The 26,388-nt window shown below is 36.2% G+C and overlaps 1 long non-coding RNA gene across 1 annotated transcript; it reads right to left on the bottom strand.

The window, feature by feature from the left end:
* Positions 1–7,296: 7,296 nt before the first annotated feature.
* LOC107078581 (uncharacterized) lies at positions 7,297–24,409 on the bottom strand. Its single transcript, XR_001479537.2, has 3 exons — positions 24,084–24,409; positions 22,537–22,569; positions 7,297–7,613 (listed from the first exon to the last, which is right to left on the bottom strand). It is a non-coding gene; the product is annotated as an uncharacterized lncRNA (long non-coding RNA).
* Positions 24,410–26,388: the final 1,979 nt, after the last annotated feature.

The raw sequence follows: 26,388 nt of genomic DNA, 5'->3' as shown, positions 1-26,388 counted from the left end.
CAGGGTCTGTGGTGCAGTAGGTTTTCTAGGTCCTTTTAAGCTGGGAGAAATAAATCGGTCCAAATAAGGTTTAATTGAATCAATTTAATCCTTTTCTCTGCAGGTTTTAAACTATTTATGACTAAAAAGACCAATAACACTGCTGAACACTGCAAAAGACCTGCTGAACACTGGACTTAAGCTGTACCCTTGGAATATACAGTATGCAAAAATTTTACAGACAAATCAGGTCATTCACTCTGATATCATTATCATTCCAAAATTATTTTTATCACTTGATCCTTCATGTTTCAGCTGAAAAAGGACTTACTCTTCCTCCTCTTACAATCGTCCTTTATCCATTCCCAATTAAGCCACTTTGACACTGTAGTGGTAACATCAATTGATTGAATTTTGGATTTTTGCCATTTATTGATATTCTCCTGTTGTATTATTGCATTTGATTTGTATTTCGATTTGTAATGTTAAATAATTGCCCTTATTGTAATTTAATTTTACAAGCCTCATAAATCTCCCTGGATTAAGGATTCAGCGAATCAAATAAATAATTATAATATTAGTGTTGAATGAAGGAAGTGAGATTAATCTTAAAATAACATTTGAATCCAATGTCTGATTATGAAGTAACATAGAAAACATATTATTACAAGAAACAGGGTAAATAAACTCCTTAATTTACAGTCTTATTATATTTTTCATAAAGTGTCTTGCCATTTCTGCTTACTGAAATGAATATATAAACAAATGTAAGCCCCAATACAGAATATTTAGTTCAGAATTGAAGGTGTTGAGATGTACTGTATACTGTACACAATCTATCATTTCTACAGTTAGATAATCTTTTGCACTTAAAGTATATTGATATATGTGAGTATGCTTTAGCCCAAAGCGCTATGCTTTTTTCCCACTCTAAATACAGTAAAATCCAATTTTAAAATAGGTCAGATTCTAGAGCCACAAACACAACATTAAAACTCTTGTCATCGGTTGAGATATTTCTTGGCCCTCTAATCTGTAAATTTTCTTTAATGCTCTGAATTTCAGTGCACCTTGTACACAAATCCTTTTTTGTCTGTATTTTCTGAGTCAAAATTATAAGCAAGGTAACTATTTGGTAATGAAATCCTATTAAGGCTTGGAAATCAAAATCCATCAATCACACATTCCTGACTCAAAAACAGAAGTCACTGCCTTTCTGTTTGTAGTTCTATTTCTATCTTAGTAAATTAGGTAAATTTGCAGATGATACCAAGCTAGGAGCAAAGATTGTAAAAGCTGCAAATGAAATTCAAAAATATTTAAACAAAATTCAAGACTGGACAAACACCTGGCAGGTGACATTTACTTTTGACAAGTGCATACAGGTAGCAGAAACATAAACAAAAGTATAAATAAAAGATGGGAAACACTGAACTTGAAGAAACTTGACAATGAAAAAGACTGAGGTGTCATTTTTGTCTTCTAGACAATGTGTGGAAGCAATGAAAAATGCAAACAGGGAGGTAGGATGTATAGTTAAAATTGTAGAAATTAAATTAAGGGAAGTTCTATTAAAATTGGACAATGCACTAATAAGGCCTCGATTAGAATATTGTGTACACTTTTTATCACTTTTTACTGCATTGCTGCTCTGGAATCAACCCAGACTGGACTGAACATAAAAGAGTTAATAAACAAGGGGTTGCTAGTATTCAGAATCCTTTTGAATACTTGGAACAAATAATGCTTTTGCAAAGTCAATCCAGTGGATTTCATCAGAATCATGATTGGAACATGAACCAAGGCATACAAATGGAAACTGGGAAGGACCAGACTTAAAACTAAGTACAGGAGGCACTTCCTTGTACAAAAGGTTGGGAAAGTTTGGGACAAGATACCTAATCATCATGTTCTTAAAACAGATCCAATGGCTACCTTCAGAAAAAGGAGGGATGATATCTTGACATTCTAAAAGATCCTGGAATTAGCCAGCTGATAGCAACTAACAAGCTAGCCTTTTCTCACCTGTTTCCTTCAAGGATAAATATAAAAAGCAGATATATTTTTGGGGGTCATTACTGAGGTTCTACCAGAAAACTATCACCATGCCATGCTACAGATGAATATTTTCACCTCAGTCAGAGACTGAAGACAGCTTTTGGAGGTTTATGTAAAATAGCAAGAGAAGGAAAAAAAAGTTGTTGCATTATTTACAGTATCTATAAATATAAAAAAGCACAGATATATCTGCAGCTTTGAAGAGAGAAAATAGACTGTTTTCTGACCAATTATTTTCACCAGTCTAGGCAAATTTACATCAAAGTAAATCATGCTGAACAGAGCACATTAGACAGGAACAGAAATTTAAACAACTCATATAGTAACTGATATAGAATAACAACATGACTGAAAAAATGAACCATACTAAGAAATAACAATAATTGACATCCCATAGAAAAAAGACAAAAGCAATTTTAAGATTATTATTACTATTGCATTGACAATTCAATTAATAAAGTAAACACATTCATTCAAATTCAAACAAATCTTTTCATTAATGACTAAAACACTAAGAATATTTTGTTAAGTAAATGAATAAATGAATGATGAAATGATCATTCTAGTTTGCCAGTTGATAGCTTTAAAAAGGTACTGAGAGCCGTAAACATGTTTTTAAATACAGAAAATACAGAACAATATTAAAGATTACTTTTGCAAGTTTAGAATTACACAATTTCCCCCCAGATAAATGAAAGTAAGATTTTTTTTTTCAGTGAGCCATACAGCAAGAAGGCAATAAAGATTGCGTCTTACAGTGGTGGGGTTTCAGAGCTAATTTAAGAACATGATTGCCTATTCTCAATGGAGATTTCATTTAACCAAGCCATTATTCTTATTCATTTGACTCATATCCTGAGCAATATATTATGATATACATAGACATCATATGCTGTATGTCAAAGCATAAGGCCAAGTAATAGATTTGCAATAAACTACTTAATTTCATAATAACAATACTTTATCTCATTAATATGCCATTGAATGCAGATTAAAACAGTTGCAGACCAGCGTTTGTTTTTGTCAGGTTTCTTTTTAGTATTTGTTTTTTAAAATTCTCGTCTTTTTTCTCCCTTTGTGTTGAATTAGTCTTTTTTTACATCCTTATTTTTTAAAATATACTTGAGTTTAAATAGAATCCTTACCAAACACACATCCCGTGAAATGATCTGCTGTTAAACCTCAGAGAATTATAGGGATTAGAATGGATGTATTTGCAATAGGACTGCCAGCAAACGCTGAGGAAATATAGAGCATTGAGGACAAAACTTGTTAGAAGACTTCAGAACTGGTCAGAACTCTGCAGCTCGAAGCGGGCTCTATTAACAGACTCTGGTGCCTCCTTTGTTGTTTTTTTTCTGCCAATGAATGGGTTTCCCTTCAGGGCTTGATAACATTTATGATGTACTTACAGCTCAGCATAACATTTAAGGGCTAAATCCAATATATGTAACAGTAAAGCAACCCTTTACAATGTGATCATTTTTGGAAAACTGCAGAACACTGTCCAAGCCACAGATTTTACTGACAACGTGTGAACTACCTGTCACTGTACGTGTGGAAAAGCAAAAGCTTTTGAGACGTTTGTGTTGCCGGCTTTGTCGGCATTAAGAATAATAGGCACGTAAAGATAGCTGCTATGGCTCTGTCTGTACATCCAGCTATGTTTGAAAGTTTACAAAAGCAAAGTAAAAAGTATTCAAATGGAAACTTAAATTATCTTGGCTATAATTAATTTCTTAAACGAAAGCACAGTGTATTATTAGAATTTCAGGTTTGGAACGACTACTGTAGGTAGCATGGCAATAACTCATATCAGGAGGCCTAAAAAGGGCTCTTTGTCAGCCAGGGATACTGTTTTTAGGCTGCTAAACTGCTGGGTTGTTCTTGTGTTCGTACACAGCATTAGAGAAACAGCATCGTCGTGCCTTTCAGAATAAAGTTTCTGTGTGTGCTTGAAATAAAGCTTCAGAGGTGAGTAAAGAAGTTGAAGTTAGGCACCGAAATTAAAGATCAACTGCAACATCTAGGCAGAAAAAAGGGGCCGATGTTCATGCACAGCTACAAAATAGCAAGGTTTATTTATTTAGCGTGTGAGTGGTGCACTCTGAGTGGTTTATAGACAGTGTGAACTGTACTGTATATATATACACACTCAAGTATTTCAGCAATGAGTTGTAAGAGTGATGACATCAATTCTAACAATAAATACCAATATTGGTGTTCATAGTAGAGGTACTATAATTACTACTTAACAGCTGCTGCTTCTAATGTTAATAATAATTAGAAATGTAAATGCTTATTTACTGGAAATTTGAACTTTATATATTATTACATTACCAGAATTAATACATTATACAGTTGATCACTCCTTAGTGACTTTATATTATTTAGCATATGTTATTTAGAATATGTTATTTTTATAATTGCTCTGTCAATAATAAATGATTTGAAAAGTTCTATTTTCTTGCAGTGCCATTTATTTTAGCGTTGAAACTAAAATATTGTTTATCTTAAGCTAGAATACTTCTTTGTCATACAAAGAGGAGAGGAGCATTACAAAAATCATATATCAGAAACCTTTTGTAACTTTCAGTACCTTTAATCCATTTTTATGTGAGATGTAAACTGGTTGATAATCGACTATATACTGAATATGATTAAATATTTATTTTCTACCCATCTGATATCCAGACTCTTGCTTACATCTACACCAGATGAAGGCAGAGAAAGAGCTTAATTTGGAATTTGTTCATGATTTGAAAGTTGAACATCTTTATAATATACACCAGTCGAACATCTGTCTTGTTTTAAAATGAGATTTACTTACATTGTGACAAAGTACAACATACACAACTTGTCTGGACGTAACATAACTGGAGTCATTGATTATCAATTTTTAAAGATTTTCATAATCCCCTCTGCCTCATGGGGCTCCTGACAGGATTAATCAGTAATATTGTCCACCCACTCACCCCCCTATCAAGTTACATAACAAAATTATAAAAAAAACATCTAGGTCTAGGATCCCTGAGGAACCCTGCTTTTTATTCTACATCATTTTAGGAATGCCCGACTTACACCTGGGAAAATGAAAAAGAAACAAGTGGGAAAATAGAAATAGGAACTGTATGTAGCAACACTTCAACATCACACCATGTCAGTGGCAGATTTATTTGGCTTTTCACTAGCCTTTGCTATCTGTCCCCCTGGTGAGTCCCTCCTCATCAGTTAGACTGCTGTCCAAACCCACAGCCAGGGCCGTTGTGTCTCTGTACCTTTGCCTAACCCTGCTCCATGTGTGTCACAAGCACATGCTGCTCTCTCGTTTCCTTGGAATAACGGAACTGCGAACTATTTGCTCTTGAGTTCCCAAAGAAAAGAAGGGAAAGCTAGGGAACTAGAAGACTGTGGCTTTGCACAATTAGACATTTCTTGCTAAAGAAACAAGTAATAGGTTTCTCCTCTTTTCAGTATGGAATAAACCTATTACTTGTTCCTTTGCAGCCTACGCATGCTGACGCAGCTACCCACCTGAACTAATTCTTGCTAAATTCTATTTGCTAAATTGTATTTTCCCATTGAAACATAAAAAATATTAAGTTAATATAAAAATTAATTAAAAAAAACATACTTCTATTTTTTTTTTAATGAAAATCCCAGTAACAACCCTCATGGTTTTCTGTGCCTTTCATCCCTCAATACAGAGACTCTGTTGCAGGTGACACGCACAGCTCGATGTACTGTATGTAAACCCCAGCACAGTGCTTTAATGGACTGACTTAATGTTTGAAACTTACAACAGCTGTTGAGCCAGGGTTTATCTGAGTTCCACGTCTGGTTATTAAACAAATGGTCCAGTCTGCAAATGTGACTGAAAGATCTGCAGCTCCATTCCCTAATCTCCAGTCCCTGCCTAGAAACATAATCCCCCCAATTACTGGTAGACTAAAAGCATTGTTTGCTATGTGCTTGCTTACACAACAAAAGCATAAGCTCAATCTTCATCTGAAAGATTCTCAAATAAGGATGGAAAAGAAAACATTCAGTTGATATATCAGATGCCAAACCACAAATATGATCAATAAAATCATCCTATACCATGGTTAGTCCAAACATAACGGTAATTATATTTTGGTGTAACTGAGACTCAACAGAAAATGAAACATATACTGTATATAAAGATGTTGCTTTGTGGGGGTGGGGAACTTGGCTCTCTACCTCCCAAACATTGTGAACTGCACACCAGTGTCATCACTGAAAGATTTTAAATATGGAGTGAAGCTGCAGTTTTTCCACTTGAAAAAATCATTTTATTTCTTTATTGGTTCCCTCTGTCACTTTCTAACCACATAAATTACCATTAAACTAAAGCTCAGGTGTGCAGACAAAATGTGTTTTGATTTGGGTTTGTTATACACTAGTTGTATAAATATATCACATCACTGTTTGTAAACACTTCAGATTTGCTCTAATTTTGAATTGATGATAATGTTCTTAGGGGAAAATGCCCTATATCATATCTCATATTACAAAGGCATGTGCATTATAATAGTAAATATATGCAGAAAGAACAATAAATGGTTTGTTCTTCTGTATGTGTCATTTCAGCTGTATTTTTTGTTAAATGGGAGAAAACATTTTTTTTCTTAACAGCTATTTTTAAACCTTATTCTTTTGGGATATATTAATTAAACCAGATATGTTATTTTCTTTTTATAGCTTGACTTTAAGCAACATTCATCATTTTGAACAGCCACGTTCAAAGAAGAAGAAGAGGTACTGGAACAGAACCTGTGGTAATCCACCTATTAAACCAGCTCCACGTGATTGACAGGGGTTTCCCTTAGAGAAACACTCAGGCTGCTACCATCTGGTTTCTCCCTTGGTTTGTCGCTGCTGAAACAGGGAAGCAAGCCTAGAAGGGTTTGAGTGTTCAAATCTAATTTGAAAGAAGGTACTTGTTAAGTAAAACCAAAAATAATATCTGAGTAATTGACTTGCACGGCAGACAAAGTTCAAAGACCATTTTCCACTTCTAGACTCTTTTCCTGACAGTGTCTCTGAACTCTCTGTTGTAAGTACACCTGTTTTTGAAGCTGTGCTTGCACAAGGCGACTGGTTCAGGGAACTGCAATTAGAGCTCTCCTGTTTGGAAGACTGGGGGAGGGAGATACAATGACCTAGCCATTATAATAATGAGTTTAAGAAAGGCAACATTTTAAAAGTCTAATATGTAAAAATTCAGATAGCCACGGCCATTTTTTGAAGCTGTTTATTTGATAGCATGTTACAATTAAACAAATAGTTCATGACTATATAAAGAGCTGCTAATTTAAAATACTGCTGTGGTGTTAAAACTGCACTTTGCACTTTTCCCCTTGAAAGGTTGTGATGACTTTATAGAAATAATGAGGTGTTTTTATTTCATAGAGTAGTATTACATACTGAACGGGATTCCCTTGGAGTGTTGTGCTGTTTCTGTTTTTCATCTTCAAAGCTGGTGAGGTGAGTGCTGTCTTATAGGGTACTGAGTTCTGTGACCCCAGCCCATCTTCAACTTCATAACCACGCTTCTAAGGAACAAGTACAAGTTAACTTAAGTAAGAAGTAAGAAGAAACACAAAATTTCAGCCATTGAGTCTTCTTCAGGTGTCACTGTTTCTCTGTCACATAATTTACAAATGTCATTTTTATATGCATATCCAATTAGAGATATAAAGTCAGTAATATATTATAAACAATACTGCCTTTACAGTTCCATCTGTGTGACATAGAGAGCAATCAAGCAGCTGTTGAGTGAAGATGCATACAATATGTAATGGTAACCAAGAAATGCATGCATGACACCAAGTTAAGAAAATTGAAACTGCAATGTGTTTTTCTCATTGATTCTCTATAATTCTTAATGCTTTGTAAAGGCTTGGCTTCTTTCAAAAGGAATTAGCATGTCCCAGCTTCTAAACCCCTTAATAAAGAGGGATAAAGCTCAGCAGGGAGTCCTGTTGTAAACTACAGTCCTACAGTCCTAGGCTGGTGCTTGGCTTTATTTATTAAATCTGGAGTTGTGGCCACAGATATTCCACCATGACAGGAGTTGGGCTCTCAAAAGCAGTGAAGAAAACTAATACTGAGATTTGAGCATTTTTATAGCAATATTTCCCCCAGCTTTGTTTAAATAGTCACTCTTACATTATTAAAAGTAAATGAAATGAATTTTTACGAGCCGTGCATAATGAGGAATGCTGCCACAAAAGGTGTGCATTGCATGATGGGTAGATTTCCCTACTCTTGCTTCTTAACCTTTTACATTCTCTATCTCACTCAGAAATTGGTAAGATGGTTTCTTACTGCCCAATATTATTAAGAGTGAAGCAAATTGCCCAGCCGCTTAAATCTATACAGTTACTAAATACATGTCTCTACTGTAAAATCCTGCTGGTTTAAAATGAGCACTTAAGACCTGTAACAAACATAAGAATTCAGCCCTTATAACTTATTTGGTTGTTAGTAGCTAATAAGTCAAAGGATCTAAAGCCCCATTTTTCTTAAAAGCAGCCTGGTTATTTGCTTTAATGATGTGGCCGGGCCATTTTTTCTAGACTCCCACAGCCCTTTGTGTAAAAATGTGTTCCCTGTTCTTGGTTTTAACTGCACAATCAGTTAGACTCCACAAATATTTTCAGATCTTCAAATGGGTTAAACTGACTGCCTATAAAGAATTACTTTTGACTAAGCTTATTTGATCTTTTCACAGCAACACCAATTGCTGAGACTGTATCCTCAAATAGCTTTAAACTGTGGTTTCATGTATAATATCATGATTAAAAATACAGATACAAAGCACAGTCCCATCACAAAATCAAATATAACACAATCACCTTTGAAATGCTAAATCTAATAGTTTCTTTTTATTTATTATGACATTGCATCTGTGAACAATTACATTGCATGGTTTACTGTATCTCACAAACTGAATACTGTACATGTCAGGACCTGGAGAACAGCATATTGTTTTACTGAGGCATTCTGTAACTTGTTTCAGACAGTTTTTGCTTTTCTTTGTCTAACTATCGTCAAACCCGGCTTCCTAAATAACTCATATGTCCATTCTAGGGCTGAAACTGCTGCTGTTGCTGCAGCTGCTGCTGCTTAGAAGAAAACAAGAGAATTTGCTTTTGTTTTAAACAATGCCATTTTTAAACAAAATGTTCCATGCTCTTTATAAACAATGGCCTATATTTGTCTATTGCATTTATCTTAGCCTTGGAAGGAAGTTTTGCTACTGTTGAGTCAGTCTGTCTGAACTGTTAAGGTTGAGTGTATTAAATAGTTCCCTGTTGTTTGAATAATGCTTTTTTGTGCTCAGCTGTATCCCATTTCAAAAACGTCTGCAGTAGCAAAATAAAAAAAATGAATTCCTTTACTTCATCTTTCAACTGTTGCTAATAGCCTAATCACAGGATTGTAAAATCTGTATTTGTGTAAAAAATGGGCTTGGGATGAGCATAAATGAAGCAAATATATGGGTTAATGGCACATACCTTAGCTGTGTGGCAAAATGAGTTTGTTTCCAGTAGGCTGGATTGACATTAGCTCACCAAACAAAGATAAGCAAGGCGATGTGGTGTATGAGGAGAGGACTTCCTTATAGGGGAAATAGAAGAAGCAATCTAAGAAAAAAAAAATCGCCATTCCAGTTATCATAATTTGGGCAGCATAGTGGTACGCATTGCTGCTTTACAGTGCTGGGGGCCTGTGTTACAGTTTGTGTGTTCTCCCTGTATTTGTGTGGGTTTCTTCACACAGTCCAAAAGCACACTGGTAGTTAACTGGATTCTGGGAAAACTGACCCTGGTGTGAGTGTGTGCGTGTTCGTGTCTGAGTGTGTCCTGCGATGGACAGAATCCGACTCCCCCGTGACCCTGTATTTAATAAAGCAGTCAGAAGACGGATAGATGGATACCAATTTTTGGAATTAATCTTCTAGTGAATTCCTGAAGAGGTTTAATTAGCTGTTCATCACACATTCATTTAATACTAATAATCCATTGAATTTAGATAGTGATTTTCGTCTCAAAAGATCTCAACCCATTGCACATCCTTCGTTACATCCTTTTTACTCTTTGCTACATTCTTTGATTACTTTTTACTCTAGCGTAGAGAAGACGAAGAGGGAACTTGATACAATTATTCAAAATCCTCAAGGGTGCTGACAAAGTCAACCCAGAGGAATTCCTCTGGAATGAACAGTGAAACATGAACCAGAGGGCACAAGTGGAAAATATGTGGAAGTGCATTTAAAACTGAGAACAGCCGGCGCTGCTTTACACAAAGGGTTTTAGAGGTATGCAGCAAACTACTGAGCCTTGTCTTTGAAGCAGATCCCTCGGTTTCTTTCAAGAAATGGCTGGATGAGATCCTTGGATCAATTATCTAGGATCTACAGTTATCTACTATTAAAAGGGGTAGATGGGTTGAAGGAGCTCCTCTCATTTGTAACTTCTCTTATGTTCCTCTGTTCTCAATAGTGGTGTACATGCTGCCTTTTGGGTAGTTACGTTTAATTGGCTTAATTTCCTGATATCCCAGCATGCTCTTCCTTTTTGCTGGCACAAGATTAGAACTCAGCTATACCAGTGGTGAATGTGGTATCTAATAGCATTGCACTGATAAAAACCGTGGGCAATCTTTTATTTATCTATCTTTTTTCTCCTTTTAGTTGTATAACCAGTTAGAGAGCTGTCTAGGCAATTCTCTCTTAGCCCTCTATTTTAGTACTCTCAGTTTGCTTTTTGTTATGTCAATAGTGTGTATGCTCAATAGGGAATCTCTGTTACGATCCAGAGACCCCCTTGAGGATCCATTGTGCAGATTTTATCAAAGAAATTGTAGCCAAAAACAATATATTGAGCTTTCACTATATATACATACACACACATAAATATACATATGTATGAATATTTTACATTAAAAGCCAAGTGTTTACCACTCTAACTGTGATGAAGTGCAGTAGTTTATGTTTGTAACCCCACTGAGTTGAGATCCAAATCCCTCTGTGCATTTATACCTTAGCACACACAACCAAACCCAGCCTTTCTGGTCTCTATGGTTTAGAAGTGTAAATTATTAGAAGTTCATATGAACGTCAAGCTGATGTTTTGTGAATTTAGCCTATTTATTACATGCCTGAGTATTTTTAGACCAAAAAATGAAAACTGCTGTGGTTTATTTCTCCTACTTCTGACAACAAAACCTAAAAAGAACATTGTTTCTCATGCTTCTATAGCACATGTTCAAAAGAAATAAAGACCCTTCTGAGCACTGTGAAATGATTTAATGCTTCTTAGATCTATAAACACTATACAGTATGTGGCTCAGATGGATGATGTCTGAAGTGATGGTGTGGTTTACAGCAGTGTTTGTGACAATCGTCTTTTATGTGGTGTTCACAAGTACTTGAACACTAATTACTAAAAAAAAAACAAGCTCTGAGTGATTTAATATATAAGACCCTGTTTTGGGCCAGTATGCAGACAAGTAAAATTATTTTGTCAAATGATGCAATTTCAAACTGCTGCAGGTTCTCACAGCTACTCTCCAAGATGAATTACCTGGATTATGATCAAGCTTATAATAATAATAATTGCTTACACTTATACACCGCTTTTCTGGACACTCCACTCAAACTTTACAGGTTATGGGGACTCCCCTCCACCAACACCAATGTGCAGCATCCACCTGGATGATGTGACGCCAGCCACAGTGCGCCAGAACGCTCACCAGACATCAGTTATTAGTGGGGAGGAGAGCAGAGTAATGAAGACAATTCATAGATGGGGATTATTAGGAGGCCATGATTGTTAAGAACCAATGGGAAATTTGGCCAGGACACCGGGGTTACACCCCTACTCTACACCCTGGGATTTTTAATGACCACAGAGAGTCAGGATCTTGGTTTTACGTCTCATCCGAAGGATGGCACCTGTTTTTACAGTATAGTGTCCCCGTCACTATACTGGGGCATTAAGACCCACATGGACCGCAGGGTGAGCACCCCCTGATGGCCCCACTAACACCTCTTCCATCAGTAACCTTAGTTTTTCCCAGGAGGTCTTTATAGGATGCAGTATACCAATGTATGGATTAGCAAATAATGTATTTGAAAATAAATATCTAAGTATGAAATTAATTTTTACATATTCTTACTATCTGTAGAACCCACTTTGAGTTTTGTAGTTTTTATAGTTTCTCAGTTTTTTTGAAGTATTCAAATACTTTGTTTCTGAAATAACATATGCTGTACATATGCTTTATATTTGCTTTCCTAAGGAAAGAATCAACGATAAATACAGAGGTACTGTAAAAAAATGGAAAATGGGGGTAAATGCACATGTGTAAAATGCAAAAGAGTGTCACAACTACCCATGATGCACAGTTACAAATTTAACCACTATGATGCAATTCAGCTGAGGCACAGGCAATTAGTGCTCTCCGGGGTGGCTCTGTGATCTTGCATCTCATGATAAATTTGATCCACAGTGAGGTCGGCAGCCATCAGTGCCACCAGCACCATGTGACCGACGGAGTCAGTCTTGAGCTCCTCCTGGTTTTCAGTCCAATGTCCCTTGAGACATTATCAATGCACTTGTGTGACAGCAAAAGCACAAACAAAATAGCGCACAGACCACCCAGTGAAGCAGAAAGGACATTTGAAAGCAGAATGATAGTACAATTGCATCACTTTAAGTAACCAGCCTTCCACTTTGCTATTAAAGAGAGGAGCAACAACTCTAAGTGGCCAAGGGATCAAGTCAAGGTTCCTTGGCTAATTTGTAAACCCTCCAATGGGAATAGTCACTGTTTCCTGTACATGCACATGCGCACATTAAACCTTTTCAACTTTAAGGCTTTCTACCAGAATATGTTTTTGAAAGACTGAAACACACCTACACTTGGATGCAGTTGATCTAGTTCATGAAGAGAAGGTGGAAGTAAGGTCTTTAAGCTCATCAACACAGGGTTGAAGGTTCAAAACTCCCTTGATGACATTACTTTTGTGCTCCTTAATGAGGTGCTTTTCCCTGATGGGTTTATTCAGCCCAGCTGTGTAACCAGGCACCAGCACCCTTGGGAGTTTAACATGCTATGGTCTAGAACCCACACAGTGACTGTGTTGTACTGTGTTCAGTTAACTGAAATCTGTGTAAAGCAGGATAAACTCTAGCCTTCCTACCTACTGAGGTTTGCAAAGAGACTTAACCAAACATTTCTTAACATCACTGTGGGGAAACATCTTACAGATATAAGTCTGGTTGCCATTTATAGTGCAGTGATTTAGACTTTTATTTGATCATTTTCAAAGCAATCACCTGACTGTTTAGTTTATCATCAAAGCAGTCCAGAGACATGAATGTGTTTTGTATGAGTGGATTGAAATCAAAGCTAGTCAGGTTTCTGCTGTGGTGATGTCTAAAAACAGCCTGGTGACACCATTATACCAGGGGAAAGAATGTGCTTTTATGATATGGGAAACGTGAACACAGCCATATAGCCAAATTAGTGAATATACTTTGATTTTTCTAATTTCTAATTTTCTTTTTTACTTTGGGTAAAATCTCAAGACAAGTCAATTAGAAATGCTATTAGTAACAATATTATCCAGTGAAGATTAAAATGGACTGAAGCAAAAATATGTACAGTATCTAAACAGTGTTATAGATGTTTATGAACATATTCAACAGATTTACAAAATTAGTAGGTGTAAACTCTTAACTCTCATGCTTCAGACTTAAAAACAATCTCATATATTTAAATTATTGTGATTTATTTATTTGGTGCATGCCTTTATCCATGTTACAAACTTACCATGTTACAAACGTTTACTTTTAAATTATTAATTTAAGTTTGAAAGAAGAAACCTGACTAGTTTCATTTAAGTGCAGGCAGATTCCTCTGCCTTCCCCGCCTCCAGATCTATTTTTAATGTTTATCATAATTGATGTTACAGTAGAAATATTTGTTACAATTACACACATCCATGCAGTTGTATTTAAGATGGGGGGGTCCTTATACTATAATATACTATTATATTATATTGTAGAAAGAATACAACTTCTTGGTAGGTTTGTGTATTACTGAATACAACTACTTTTGCTGTTAATATAAGTAAGCATATTGTTGATACTCATTTCTAAAGATGGAGTAAAATTAGTGACACTGAGAAATAAGACAAAAAAGTTTCAAAAGGAACTCACAAAAAATGGCATAGACATAATTGTTGATATGATTCTGTTTCTGAAGCAACTCAGGGAATCAGAAATCATGGAAACACACAGTAACACGGTAGACTTCAAACACCCAGATTTTTATAAGAAAAAATAATTGATTAATTGATTTGCTTTATAGAAACGATTTATTCCTTTAAATTATGTTAGGCCTCATCATCTCTCAGCATGTTTTTTAGATGTATTAAATATTTTTAATTGGAACAAAAAATTAATTGATGAAGCCTTCCATTACATGGGGATGAAATGACAAAAAGGGTTACCACAGTGTGGTGATGTTTAAGTGCCTCGTGTTTTCAATTTAATCCACATCACATGAAAGCCTAAAAACACGCATGTTCACAAGGGATGCATTACAATAGTTATAGGCTATCCTCTTTCTCCTTTTCTGACACAAAAATAAATTCTGCCACCCCCACAGGAAAGCAGGTCACAGGGGTTTTAGTGATTTACTCCTCAATGTCTCTTTTAATGCATATGAAGAGCAGGATTTGTAATAAAGAAGTACAGTTACTTCTCTGTTTTTTGGACAGCCACAATGAAGATAACAGCACTATGTGTTGGGTTAACTCGCCTTGTTTGAGGTTTAAATTCACCTCGAAGAGGTTTGGCTTCTTTCCTTTACATTTTTTTTTATTAAATAAAAGAAAAGACACATTTCCCATCTCTCTATCAGTTCTTCATTATCATGCAAATTAGATGTTTGTTTTGTACCACATCATCTATCAAAGGGTATCTGCTTTCATTTGTGTACCTGTAATCAGATTGGAAACAGGAAAAAGCTTTCATCAAGAAACCACAAGACAAGAAAAGCCATAATTCTTCATTTTGGTTGTTGAGAAAAAGCCTGCATTAGTGTGTAATTGATACAACTTGTCAGTTGTAACAGATTCACCCTGCTGAATGATATTAGCTGCTTTGTACTGTTAAAATAAACACAGAAGGCCTACTTCTGCATAATTTCTCTCCTTAAATACAACAGTCATTTTATCATTGTAAAGGGATCTTGTTCCCTTCCAGATGTGCAGAGGAAGATTTAAAAAATTATATGTTGCCTTCGCAAACTCATGTAAAGCAGAGTCATTAGTCTAGACTACCCGGCTTTTCAAAAGCTTTGGTACATTATCTGTGATATCTATTTGAGGAATCAAGATTTCACAGTTATTTTACTGTACATGGTTCTCTTATTGGACAAGTGATCTATATAGCTTCTACAGAAAGCTTTTCTCTACATGATAAGACCCCCCAAAATGTCCCAGAACAGAAACTGACAAGAAGTGTAACATTTCATTTACTGTACTTAATACATGCAGCCAACTATAAATGACTCACAGTCTAAAAGGAGTTCTGACAATAACTGATTAAAAAAATTACCTTGACTTTTCTCTTTAACACGATGACCTGTTTCTGACTTTCAAACAATGATGTATAACAGAAACAATGCTTTGTTGTACTGTCTTTGAAAATTCTTTTCCAGGAAAAAGGGAAGTCAAAGATTGTTTTCTTCAAATGGCGGATCAAAAGATACATGCAAAATACAAAGAATAATACTCCTGACGTAGAACAGATTGAGAATTTCAGATGTCAGTGCTATTTGAATGTTCAGTAATGCATGATAAACTTCATATGTTTAGTCTAATTCAGACAGTAAACTATATGCAAATTACTTTGAATGCACATCTGTATCTTTTAGGCCAATCCAGAACAGGTATGGTATAATTAATTTCAACAAATTGTTAAGGAAGGTAGCAGTGCAGAGCAATGGCTGGGGCAAAGGTCCTAGGTGGGGGCACCACTCACAGGACTTCACTCAGATTGCATAATTCCCAGCTCTATAAATGGGCACAAATGTACATTGCTTTGGATAAAAGAGCAAAATAAAGAAATGAATAAAACATAACACATTGAATCTATTTGTTTTCCAATACAGCATTTTCAGAAAAATAACTTGCTCCTTCTAAAATTTGTTCTAAATAAGTATGTGATTTTTGTTGGAATGACCGAGGCTGGTCACAGCTGTCCTGTCTCCACTGTGGGCTTTTCCCTGCTGGATGACAGACTGGATCAGATCATCAGAGCTCTGGGACTACAGAATTTGCTTGTTCAGCACCATCATGAGATGAGTTCATACTCAACACCAGTGCTGGTATTTGTGTGACCACTGCTGATGTGTGTGGAAACTGATGAAAACTGAAGGAGTCATATTTATAAAAGCAGAAATTCACCAGCTACTGCAAATTAGCTTTTTAGGATGACTTTCAAGGCCTCTCTTAAATGGGTAATATAATATAATATAATATAATATAATATAATATAATATAATATAATATAGGTGGTGCAGTGGTTAGCATTTCTGATTCGCATTGCTGGGTTCAATTCCAGACCTGGGGTGAATGGAGTATGTATGTCTTTCCTGTGTTTGGAAGGATTTCCCCCTAGAGCTCTAGTTCTCTCCAACAATTCAAAGACATCTTTGTATGTTAATTGGCTTCTGGGACAATTGGCCCTGCCGTGAGTGTGTGTGTCTATGTCTGCCCTGCACTGGACAGGCATCTCATCCAGGGTGTATCCTGCCTCACCCCTGTTGATAGCTGGGACTGGCTCAGGCTCACCCGTGGCCTTGTATTGGATAAAGTGGTTAGAATACGGATGGACGGACAGATAATATAATCTGCAGTTGTGTAGTTGTGAACACCTTTGACAGGAATCAATCCAAATGCACTAGGGATATACTTTTGAAAACATAATTTAACAAATTAGTATTTTGTCAGGCTCCTGTTTTGGTGTATTACTGCCAAGACTCGGGGCACACATTTGCTTAGTAGTGGTGATCCTAGTTGTGTTCCATCCTGTAATCAATTATTTTTGTATCTCAACCTTCAGCATTTTTTATTCAACTTGGTCCAGACTCTGGATTTTTAACCAGGCAGAAGGAGATAGTTGAAAAGACTACTGTAGCTTCTTGAAAATCATCTCATCCTATCATGCGCTAAATGTCAAAGTGTAGAGTGCTTCAGGAGTCAAAGAACAGAAAACAGTCTATATGGTGGGTTTCACCACTTTCTTAGAATTCATTCAACTCCTCCCTCCTCCAACATGGCTAAATGTTCTCTAGCCCCTGCTGATAACATGGACCCACATCCATGAGACCTGGGACAATGCAGTGGGGAATTAAATACATCATCAGCTCCCCCTTTACAACTGTAGGCTTCAATACCCATAAAAAACCCACAACACTTGAATAAGGAATTTGGTTGGGATAGAGTTCTAAAAGACTTATATGATGACTATACCACTATTCCTCATTTGCTGCCTGAATGTAATGTCTTTATAATTGCCTTAGTCTGAGCAATACAACTCCATCCAGTACTCTCATTATGGGTCCTTTTACTCACTTATGACTTCTATTTTATTGTTGTACAAACCCCCAAGATAACTACTTAATTTACGACCTTAAAAGAGACATTTTCTGGTCTCTGAAAAGAAGTATAGTATGATACTTTCCCATAAGTTGTTGCTGCTGTTTAAGCAACAAACCTGTATTTTTTCCACCAAAGCAAACATCTTAAAATGTTCTATGCAGTAAAATGTTTAGATCATTATGTGTTCTCAGAAAAAGAGGGCATTGCACATCCTTTTGGTGTAATATAAATGGTTAATAAGAGACAGCATAGTGTGGTTCTTCTGCTCCCTTTATTAACAAGGATCAGTAAGAAAATCTCTTTAACTCATCTTTTAGTGTTCTATTAACTGTATCTATTATTATTTATTGTAGAAGACAATTTACTTTATTTTAGAAAACGTGTTTCTATTTTATTGTAGAAACTTAAATAGAATTTAAGTTTTGAAAATGATTTCTGTAAATTGTATCCCCCCACACCTCTCAGTGACAATTCATATCAAACTGTTCTTAATATGTTAATATGAGGGGAAGCACTATTACACTTTGTGAATATTTTCATGGTCAACAGTGACAAAAAGTGAAAGTCAAGAGCTGATAAATTTGTGGAAATCAGGGATAGGATGCTGTGACTTCCACAGTGAGGATCCAGGGATGGTCAGGCAATAGCTCTGACCCTGCAGAGAGTTTGAGCCCATCACCTCATGCTTAAGAACCCCTGTGTTTGTCCCAGACACTAAGATAGCGTTGGCTCGGGATCGTACTTGTTCTTAAATCTGTTATTGTGCTCCAATTATTGGAAAGAGAGCTAAATTGTTTTCCCCTGATAGTGTTGTTCATTATGTAAAATGACTCAGCAGTTAATCAATTTCGTTATAACCTGTCTCTTCTTTGCAAATGCCATCTTAAATCCCACTGTACATGTATAGATAGTGTCATAGATGGAACAAGAAAAACCAGCAGATGTGTAGCAAATCCTCCCTTTGTAAGCTTCCATAAAATGCAGATGTTCTTGCGGGCTCTGAAAAAAAATATTTTTATGAAGAAAAATCCTCAGAGGGATAAAAAATCCTTTTGCAAAGAGTGCTGAAAATGTACCATCATGCACCTCACTTAGTATTGCCTTATTTCCAAATATATTTTGCAAAAATCATCTAAATAAAGTCACATTGAGATGCTCTAAAACCACTCACAACAGAGATATTGTAAAAGCTACTATAAATGTATACTTTTATAATTGTAGTGATGACACAAAATTCACTTTTTCAAAGTTAGCAGCATTTTACCCAAGTTTCTGTCAATGCAAACGAGAAGATGATGTTGAATAAACTGTCATTACACTGTCCTTATTAAAATGACTGTTTTAAAAAATGCTTGCTCATAAACAGCCAAACAAATAGATCAAATATCTATATAAATACCAACACACCTCTTTGGAATCAACACTGAAACATGAAAACACATGTGGAAACTATGGTGAAGCATTTAAAAATGAGAAAAGAAGGCAATTGTTTACAGCAAGGGGTGTAGGAGTGTGGAACAGTCTAGTCAGCCATATTGTTAAATATGATACACAGGCTTATTCATAAAATGTCTGGATAAGATATTCTGATCAATTAACTACTAGCTTTAAATAAAATTAAATTGGCTTCCTTTTGTTTGTAACCTTTCCTTTTTCTTAAATACATATGGAAACTTATGGATAGGCAGATGAACATTCATTCTTGAACATATTTACTGTACAATCCTGCATACCTGAAGGAATTCAAATTACGAAGAAGATCCAAATTACTATTCTGCACTATAATGAAAGAAAAGAGCATAATATATTTAACGTTTTACTTAAAAGAATATTTTAAATTAAAAGGTTTGTAATCTACACATGCACATTATAAGCATTATGAGTTATACACACTAAATAGAGTTCTAGCAAGCTCTTGAAAAAATATCTTTAAAATAAGTATCCAACTTTTAACTAAGTGTTTTTCTGAAACGGCAAATTACTGGAAACACCCACAGGACTGATATGAATCAACATAAAAACCAATTCCTCTGCGATATCAAAGGTCTTGCTGCTTTTTTACTTTCACAACACTCTGTTATACTGTGCAGTTGCAGGCAAGACCAAAGATTTTAGAGACACCAATTTTAAAACACTATATTTGGTAAGGAAAGAGTGTGACCTTTTTGCTAAAACTGCAATACAAAAGACAGAGCTGTTCACATTTGTCTTCGCAATAGCAAGTAGTAAAGCACTTATGTAAAGCATAAAATTAAGGAGAAAAAAATAATTAATTCATACATTTCCTTTCATTATTAAGAATCTGCAAGACAAAAAAGCTTCAGGTCTCCTCACTTTGCAAATGTTCTTTAGTTGAAAATTTAAAGTCTTTGAATGATGTGATTTGCTTGAAAGGTTTTGGAGATTAAAAAACCCGAGTGCTAATTAAAAACATCCGCAATTCATTGTGTCTTAAGACAATGAATTATACCATGACAATTTACAGAAAAAAACAAACAAAATTTTAGACTCATATGTATTCCATTAAAGTTAAAGTCATCACATGTGAATCTACTGTTTTTTATTACTTCATCTTTAATGGAATGCTAGTACCCATCTACTGCATTTATCTTAGTGAACCTGATAATTCCAAATAAATCTATAAAATAATGATAAAGGTTCAGGTGGGTAGCTGTGTCAGCATGCGTAGGCTGCAAAGGAAGAAGTAATAGGTTTATTCCATGCTGAAAAGAGAAGAAAGAAAACACAACGTTTCGGCACACGATGAAGGCTCCACAGCCGAAACATTGTGTTTCTTTTCTTCTCTTTTCAGCATGGAATAAACCTATTACTTGTTCCAATGATAAAAGATGTTTGTTAATATGTACCTAGTAAATTACCTTACATTCTCATGAAGTACATTTAAGGTACTGGGTGTTAATACATCTATCTGCAATACCATAGGTTGTGCAAACAAGAGACAACTGACAATACATACAGTATATAACTAGTTGCAAACCACTTATGAAATGAAACGAATATAGTTTTCATCACACTTCAATTCTCTAATTATCTTTAAAGATCCAAAGATCTGCTGGCTGGACTAATGGCTACATTAATGTATTGCAATGGACTAGCACCCTGAGGTATAGTCCTGCTATGTGGCCTGTGCGTCTGGAAAAGGCTTAGTTCCTCCCATCTTGGCTCAAACTTTGGCCTAGGTGTGGTCTTGAGCCAAGATGGCTGATGAGTATTTGGAAACAGGAGACACTAGAGACACTAGGGCTAAATGATGGTTGGCCAATCACTGTGAGTGGAATTCCATGTGAGGGGAAAGAAGGTTCCTGTTGAATTAATCATGCCTCTGATGACTATCAGCAGGAGTGTAAAAGAGCAGCCTAAGAACTCAAGTGCAGAAGGAAGAACGAGCTGGCTGGCTGTTATGTCAGGGGTGGAAATGTTTAACATGGAGAAATGGGGAGAAAGAATTAAGGCTCCGTAGATAGGAGTTTTTTTTCCACAATTGGACTGGGCTGGGTAACATGACTGTGGACCCAATGAAATGTGTGGAAGATGCAATGAAAGATGCTGTACTGAGGGCCACCATACTGGGCAGGCTTGTTGCATGGTAGCCTGTTTGTTAGGCTCAATGCTGGAGCAAGCACTTGGTGGAGTGTGGCACTGCCTGGAGGTGTAGTGTCGTACCTGTTCATACTTAGAAAAGAGCTAGAATTCAGGCATCGAGGAAGAGAAACCCTGTGCCATAACAAATACAATAATACAAACTGGTCTTGGAAAAATACCTGGGCTCTACAGAACAAGGATTGTGTACCATTTTGTAATGTACTGCCTACATTGAGTGGTGTTGTGTGTAGTATTGTATCATCTGTTGTACTGTGATTGTCCTGAGAGATTGGCGCGAAAATAAATTCCAGTGTACATGTGCATATGGCAATGAACTCCTCTACTCTACGCTACAGTACCTTTCCCTAACTCCAAAGGTAGTCCTGAACTGTAAAAGATCAAGAGAGTGCAATGAGCTAAGAGGGTAGAAGGTCCTGTTGGCCAGGGAGAGAATGCCCTGAGGAAAAGGGGCTCAGAGAAAGAAGTAATAAAGGAAGATCAAGAGACCGATTTCCTCTTCTTTCCTGGAAAGGGACTAACGTGATCAGTAGGGAATGAGAGAATCTGAGTGGAAATAGTAGTAGCATCAGTCTAGTATCAGGCTGCAAAAAGTCATGTGACTTGGTTAACATGAGTCATGTAATGTCATAATAGGCTGAGGGGTAGTGTTGTTACATGCCAGGAACCTTTTTTAATAAACACAGTCTATGATTTCATAGACGGCACTGTATCATCAGGTTTGATACACTGTTATGTTATGTACCTGTGTATACTATGTTATGTTATGTTGATACACTATTATGTACCTTGTAATTTTAAGCACATTTTCCTTTCATACTGCATTTGTATGTACGCATATTTTGTGTCATGTATATAAAAATGTGTGGCCTTAGGGATTTAATAACACAGTATTTACTTTGGCTCTTCCTTGTATCCATGTGTCTTTTGATCACTACAAACTGGTGCCTACATACAGTATCTGAAGTCACCTTCTGGGAACTGCAAAGGTGTTGCCCGTGGCAACTCACCCTGTCAGATGATATTTCTCCAGCTTGTAAGGATAATTCAGTCAGCAGGCATAGTGAGCAGAAATGACAGTGGGGCAATAGATTTATCATGCTAGAGAAAGCAGGACATAGCTGAATAGGAATATTTGGAGGAGTAAGTCACAGAGAAGGCTAACTCACCAGTTAAAGGCCTTTTCCCCTCCACAGCAACTTCTGAAACCAGAACATAAGACAATATGAAACATACTGAAAATGTAGACCAGAGTTTGGAAAAGGTTTTTTTTTCTAGTCTTACTACTAATTATGACTGCTTTGAGCATTGACAGCACTCATGTTAAATCAATCCTCCAAAAGCAGGACTCATTAAATACAATGTTTCAAGGCTGCAACGATAACTTGTCTGTGTTCCTCAGTTCAGGAAACATTAGACATTTGTTTTCAGGTGTAAAAGATATGCTGGTAGGTTAATTGGCTTCTGGAAAAATTGGCCCTGGTGTGAATGTGTGCATGTTTGTGTATGTGTGTGTCCTGCGATAGAAGAATAACCAATAACAAAACATTAAACACTTGATTCCATGCCCTTTATTACATTGGGAAACTTTTGCTATCCTGGAACAAAATGTTAAATGATTCACACATGTGCAAAAGGTGTCTGACACAAGAACCATATCAATGGGCAGCAGCCGGTTGTCAGACATCGGTCTCATCCCATGATGAAAAACGATGCCTGCTGGAAAACTGGGGCGTTTCAGGACCAACGCTGCTGAAAATGTGGCTCTCAAGACAGATGTATTTGCATATTTATAAATCATTCAAACAAGAATGCAAAATTATGCAAATGTGACAAAAGGATTAAGGTAAAAAGCAGACTCAGGGGTCAATCAAAGTTTACAATATCTAGAGATGATTTCCAATCCTTAACCCTGTGGTATTCTTTTTTTATCACCACAATAAAACAAATAATTTCAGTGAGAATGTATATTAGTCTTCAAGCACAACTGCAACTGTTTTCAACTTATTTCAACTACAGTTCTCATGATGTGTGCAATGGGTTCCTTTAGTGTAAAGTCTTCCATAAACTACTGTTCTTGTCTAAAAATGATTTTGTAAAGAACAAAGATTTAAATTAATTAACATCTACTGAAGGAGCTTTTCTCCACTATTTTGTTTTTTATTATTTCAAACTAAACAGTAATTACAGTCCCCTAAGTGCAAGGAAAACAAACACTAATAGGTATGAAAATACCATGCATCAGTAACAATAATGTTTAATTAGAATGTATGTAATATTAGAGCATTGATTTAATTTCTTAATTTATATTTTGTCCCTTATTTATCTTTAATCAGGCATAATTCCTTTGAACGCCAAACATCTATTGCTAAGATACCTATGAAAATATATTTTCCAGACTTCCCTAAAGTCATTTGATGCATAAGCAACCTCCTACCTAGAATGAGAAGTGTTTTGAATTTCATTGTGTTCAATAATCATTGAAATAATATCAGTGATAAAGAACAGCTAAATACAAAAACTACAAATACAAAAAGTGATGAAGAGATGAAGGGTGCCGATGCTATTGTTGGCGAAAGTATCTGTTTGTGATCGCATCCACAAATGCAGTTACAAAATATACAAACATTTAATTACAAATAAAATAAATAAACATATTATTTACAATTATACGACAGCTGACAATCAGATAGAAAGAAATACACAGCACACAAACCTGTCCCCTTTTTAAAAATAGCAGTTTGTTGAAATGACCTCAGATTGGGCTGCACAGTTCTCAAAAGGTATAAAAGTCTTCCAGCAGGACCTCTTCGATTGTCTTTACCCTTTCTGACAAATGGCAAACCCATCTTTTCACAGCCTTCAACGAGATTTCTACTAATTCTCATCTCCGCAGTTGCTTCCTGAGTTTCTCGCTAGCGAAAAAAGCACCACGTCAACTTCTACTCCAAACTCGTTTTTGTCTGCTGATGCCACTGCTAGAATAAGGTCATTTTCAGGATGTGTGCTTGCAGGACATAAAGGGAAAGCCTCATTTTCAGCTCATATGGGGCTTGCTTGTATAGGATTTCCTGTTGCCTTTAGGGCTGGTGGCAGAAGAATAGCCTTTTGTAGGCTTTTTAAAATATATCGTCTGGCCAGTTCTGTTTTTGTTTTCTTTAAAAAAAGGCAGAGAAGATATTATATAGGATTTCCTTTTGCCCTTTTGGATTCGTAAATGGGGGAGCTGCCTCTTCATTTCCTGTATTAGTTTCTGTGTTAACCCTGTGTTAACTTATTTTCATCTAATGTGCAATTCCAGTCCTGTATGCTGCCTTCTTTATGTTTATACATTCAGTTTATACTTGTATACTTCTAGAAATTAATAGGCACTTCAATAAAGATGATTTATGTGTCACCCTCCTAAATGACAAAATCTGTCATTTTAAAGAAAGCTAGTGCTTGATCTCATCAGATTTCAGAAGCTTAACAAGGCAGGGCCTAGTCAGTATTGTGAGGGCAGACCAGGCTGTTACTGCTAATGTAAGTGTTACTGGTGGACCAGTAACTGGTGCTCTTCCCTCAGGGTTGGAATATACTTGTACTGTTTCTCAGCATAGTGAACAGGCACACTGTGCTGACCTGCAGATGAGATGTTAAGCTGAGGATCTGACTAACTGGCCTTTAAAGACACTTTTCAAACGTTTTGGTGTATTAACCTCATTGTAATTCCTCACTGGGCTTGCACGGTTTTACTCCCCTTTCTAAAGATTCTCCTAAATTCACTTTGTAAAGTCATTTCTCACTTCTGCACCTGACCCGATGTGTAGTCTTCTGATGATCTCCACCTTACAAAATTGTAGTTGTAAGAATGGGGTATTCTACAGGGTATTGGGGAACAATAATGTATAAAACTCAGAATTAAGTAAGCTGGAGAAAAATGCATAATAACACACACCAACCACTTTCTAATGCAACAGTTTAAGCAAATGTATAGTTCATACTTGAAAGTTATTCTAGTTCACAAACTTTCAACGCTGACAGCTTGCATTTATGCTGCAGGAGAGGGTGCTGTCTGACGTCACTTGTAGTTTTTTGCTAGCAGCTGCCTGAGATGTTAGACCAACAGTGACCTCAAGGGCACAAAACCTACTGCACTGAAGAGAAGACGATAATCCAAAAGTGACAAGACGTGTCATCACTCCAAAGTGTGAAAAAAAAAAACTCAGTATTGTATAAAGCTATAGGTGTAGAAGTAATGCATCATACTTTTGAAAGGTTTACACCAGACATACAGTTTACAAAATGATGGACAGGAATATTAGTACGAAGACAATACTGCTCAGATAGCCACACTTATGAGAACAGAATACCATAATGTTAATTATAATATATTAGAAATAACTGAAGTTCCTGACTATAATAGTACCTTTTTTAGTTACATACGTCAATAGTGTAATACTTCTCATGATATTACAGAAGATACTTCAAATTATTAGTAATAATACAAAGGTAACAAATAAGACCATTTGTAGGGGAATTACAAAAACTTGCTGAAGGATCTCGGTACGAGGGGGTTACTCCTACAAATATCCTACAAGAGTGATTCAGAAATCACACATATAAGGTCCTTCAGGATTTCATTCACAGGATGAAAAAAAGGATTGCTGAAGCATACTGGCAGGATTGTTTTCAGGACTAATGTGGGAATTCTTTGAAGAAGGAGGCACATGTGGAATGAACAGTATTTTATAAGAACCCAAGAGACAGGAGGCAAACTGTTACCCACCCACAGAAACAACAAGGACCAATCCCTCCGTCTCTCACCATTGTTTCAATAGCTGCCAAATTGTATGGGGTTTTTTTTGTATGTGCACTGCAGTGGGAACCAAATTAGTCAGCTACTAATTATCCCTTTCCATGACCCAGACTCCAGCGTACACTCTCTCTGCACACCGTTGCAAATTTCTGACATTCTTTACTTTTTAAAGAACAATACCGATATTCTCATCTACTACTCATCTATTATTCTCATCTATTCT

Source organism: Lepisosteus oculatus, chromosome 10 (genome assembly GCF_040954835.1).
Source record: "Lepisosteus oculatus isolate fLepOcu1 chromosome 10, fLepOcu1.hap2, whole genome shotgun sequence".
NCBI classification, from domain to species: domain Eukaryota; kingdom Metazoa; phylum Chordata; class Actinopteri; order Semionotiformes; family Lepisosteidae; genus Lepisosteus; species Lepisosteus oculatus.
Note: the sequence above shows the minus strand (reverse complement) of the source record. Positions and strands in the feature narration are given on the sequence as shown.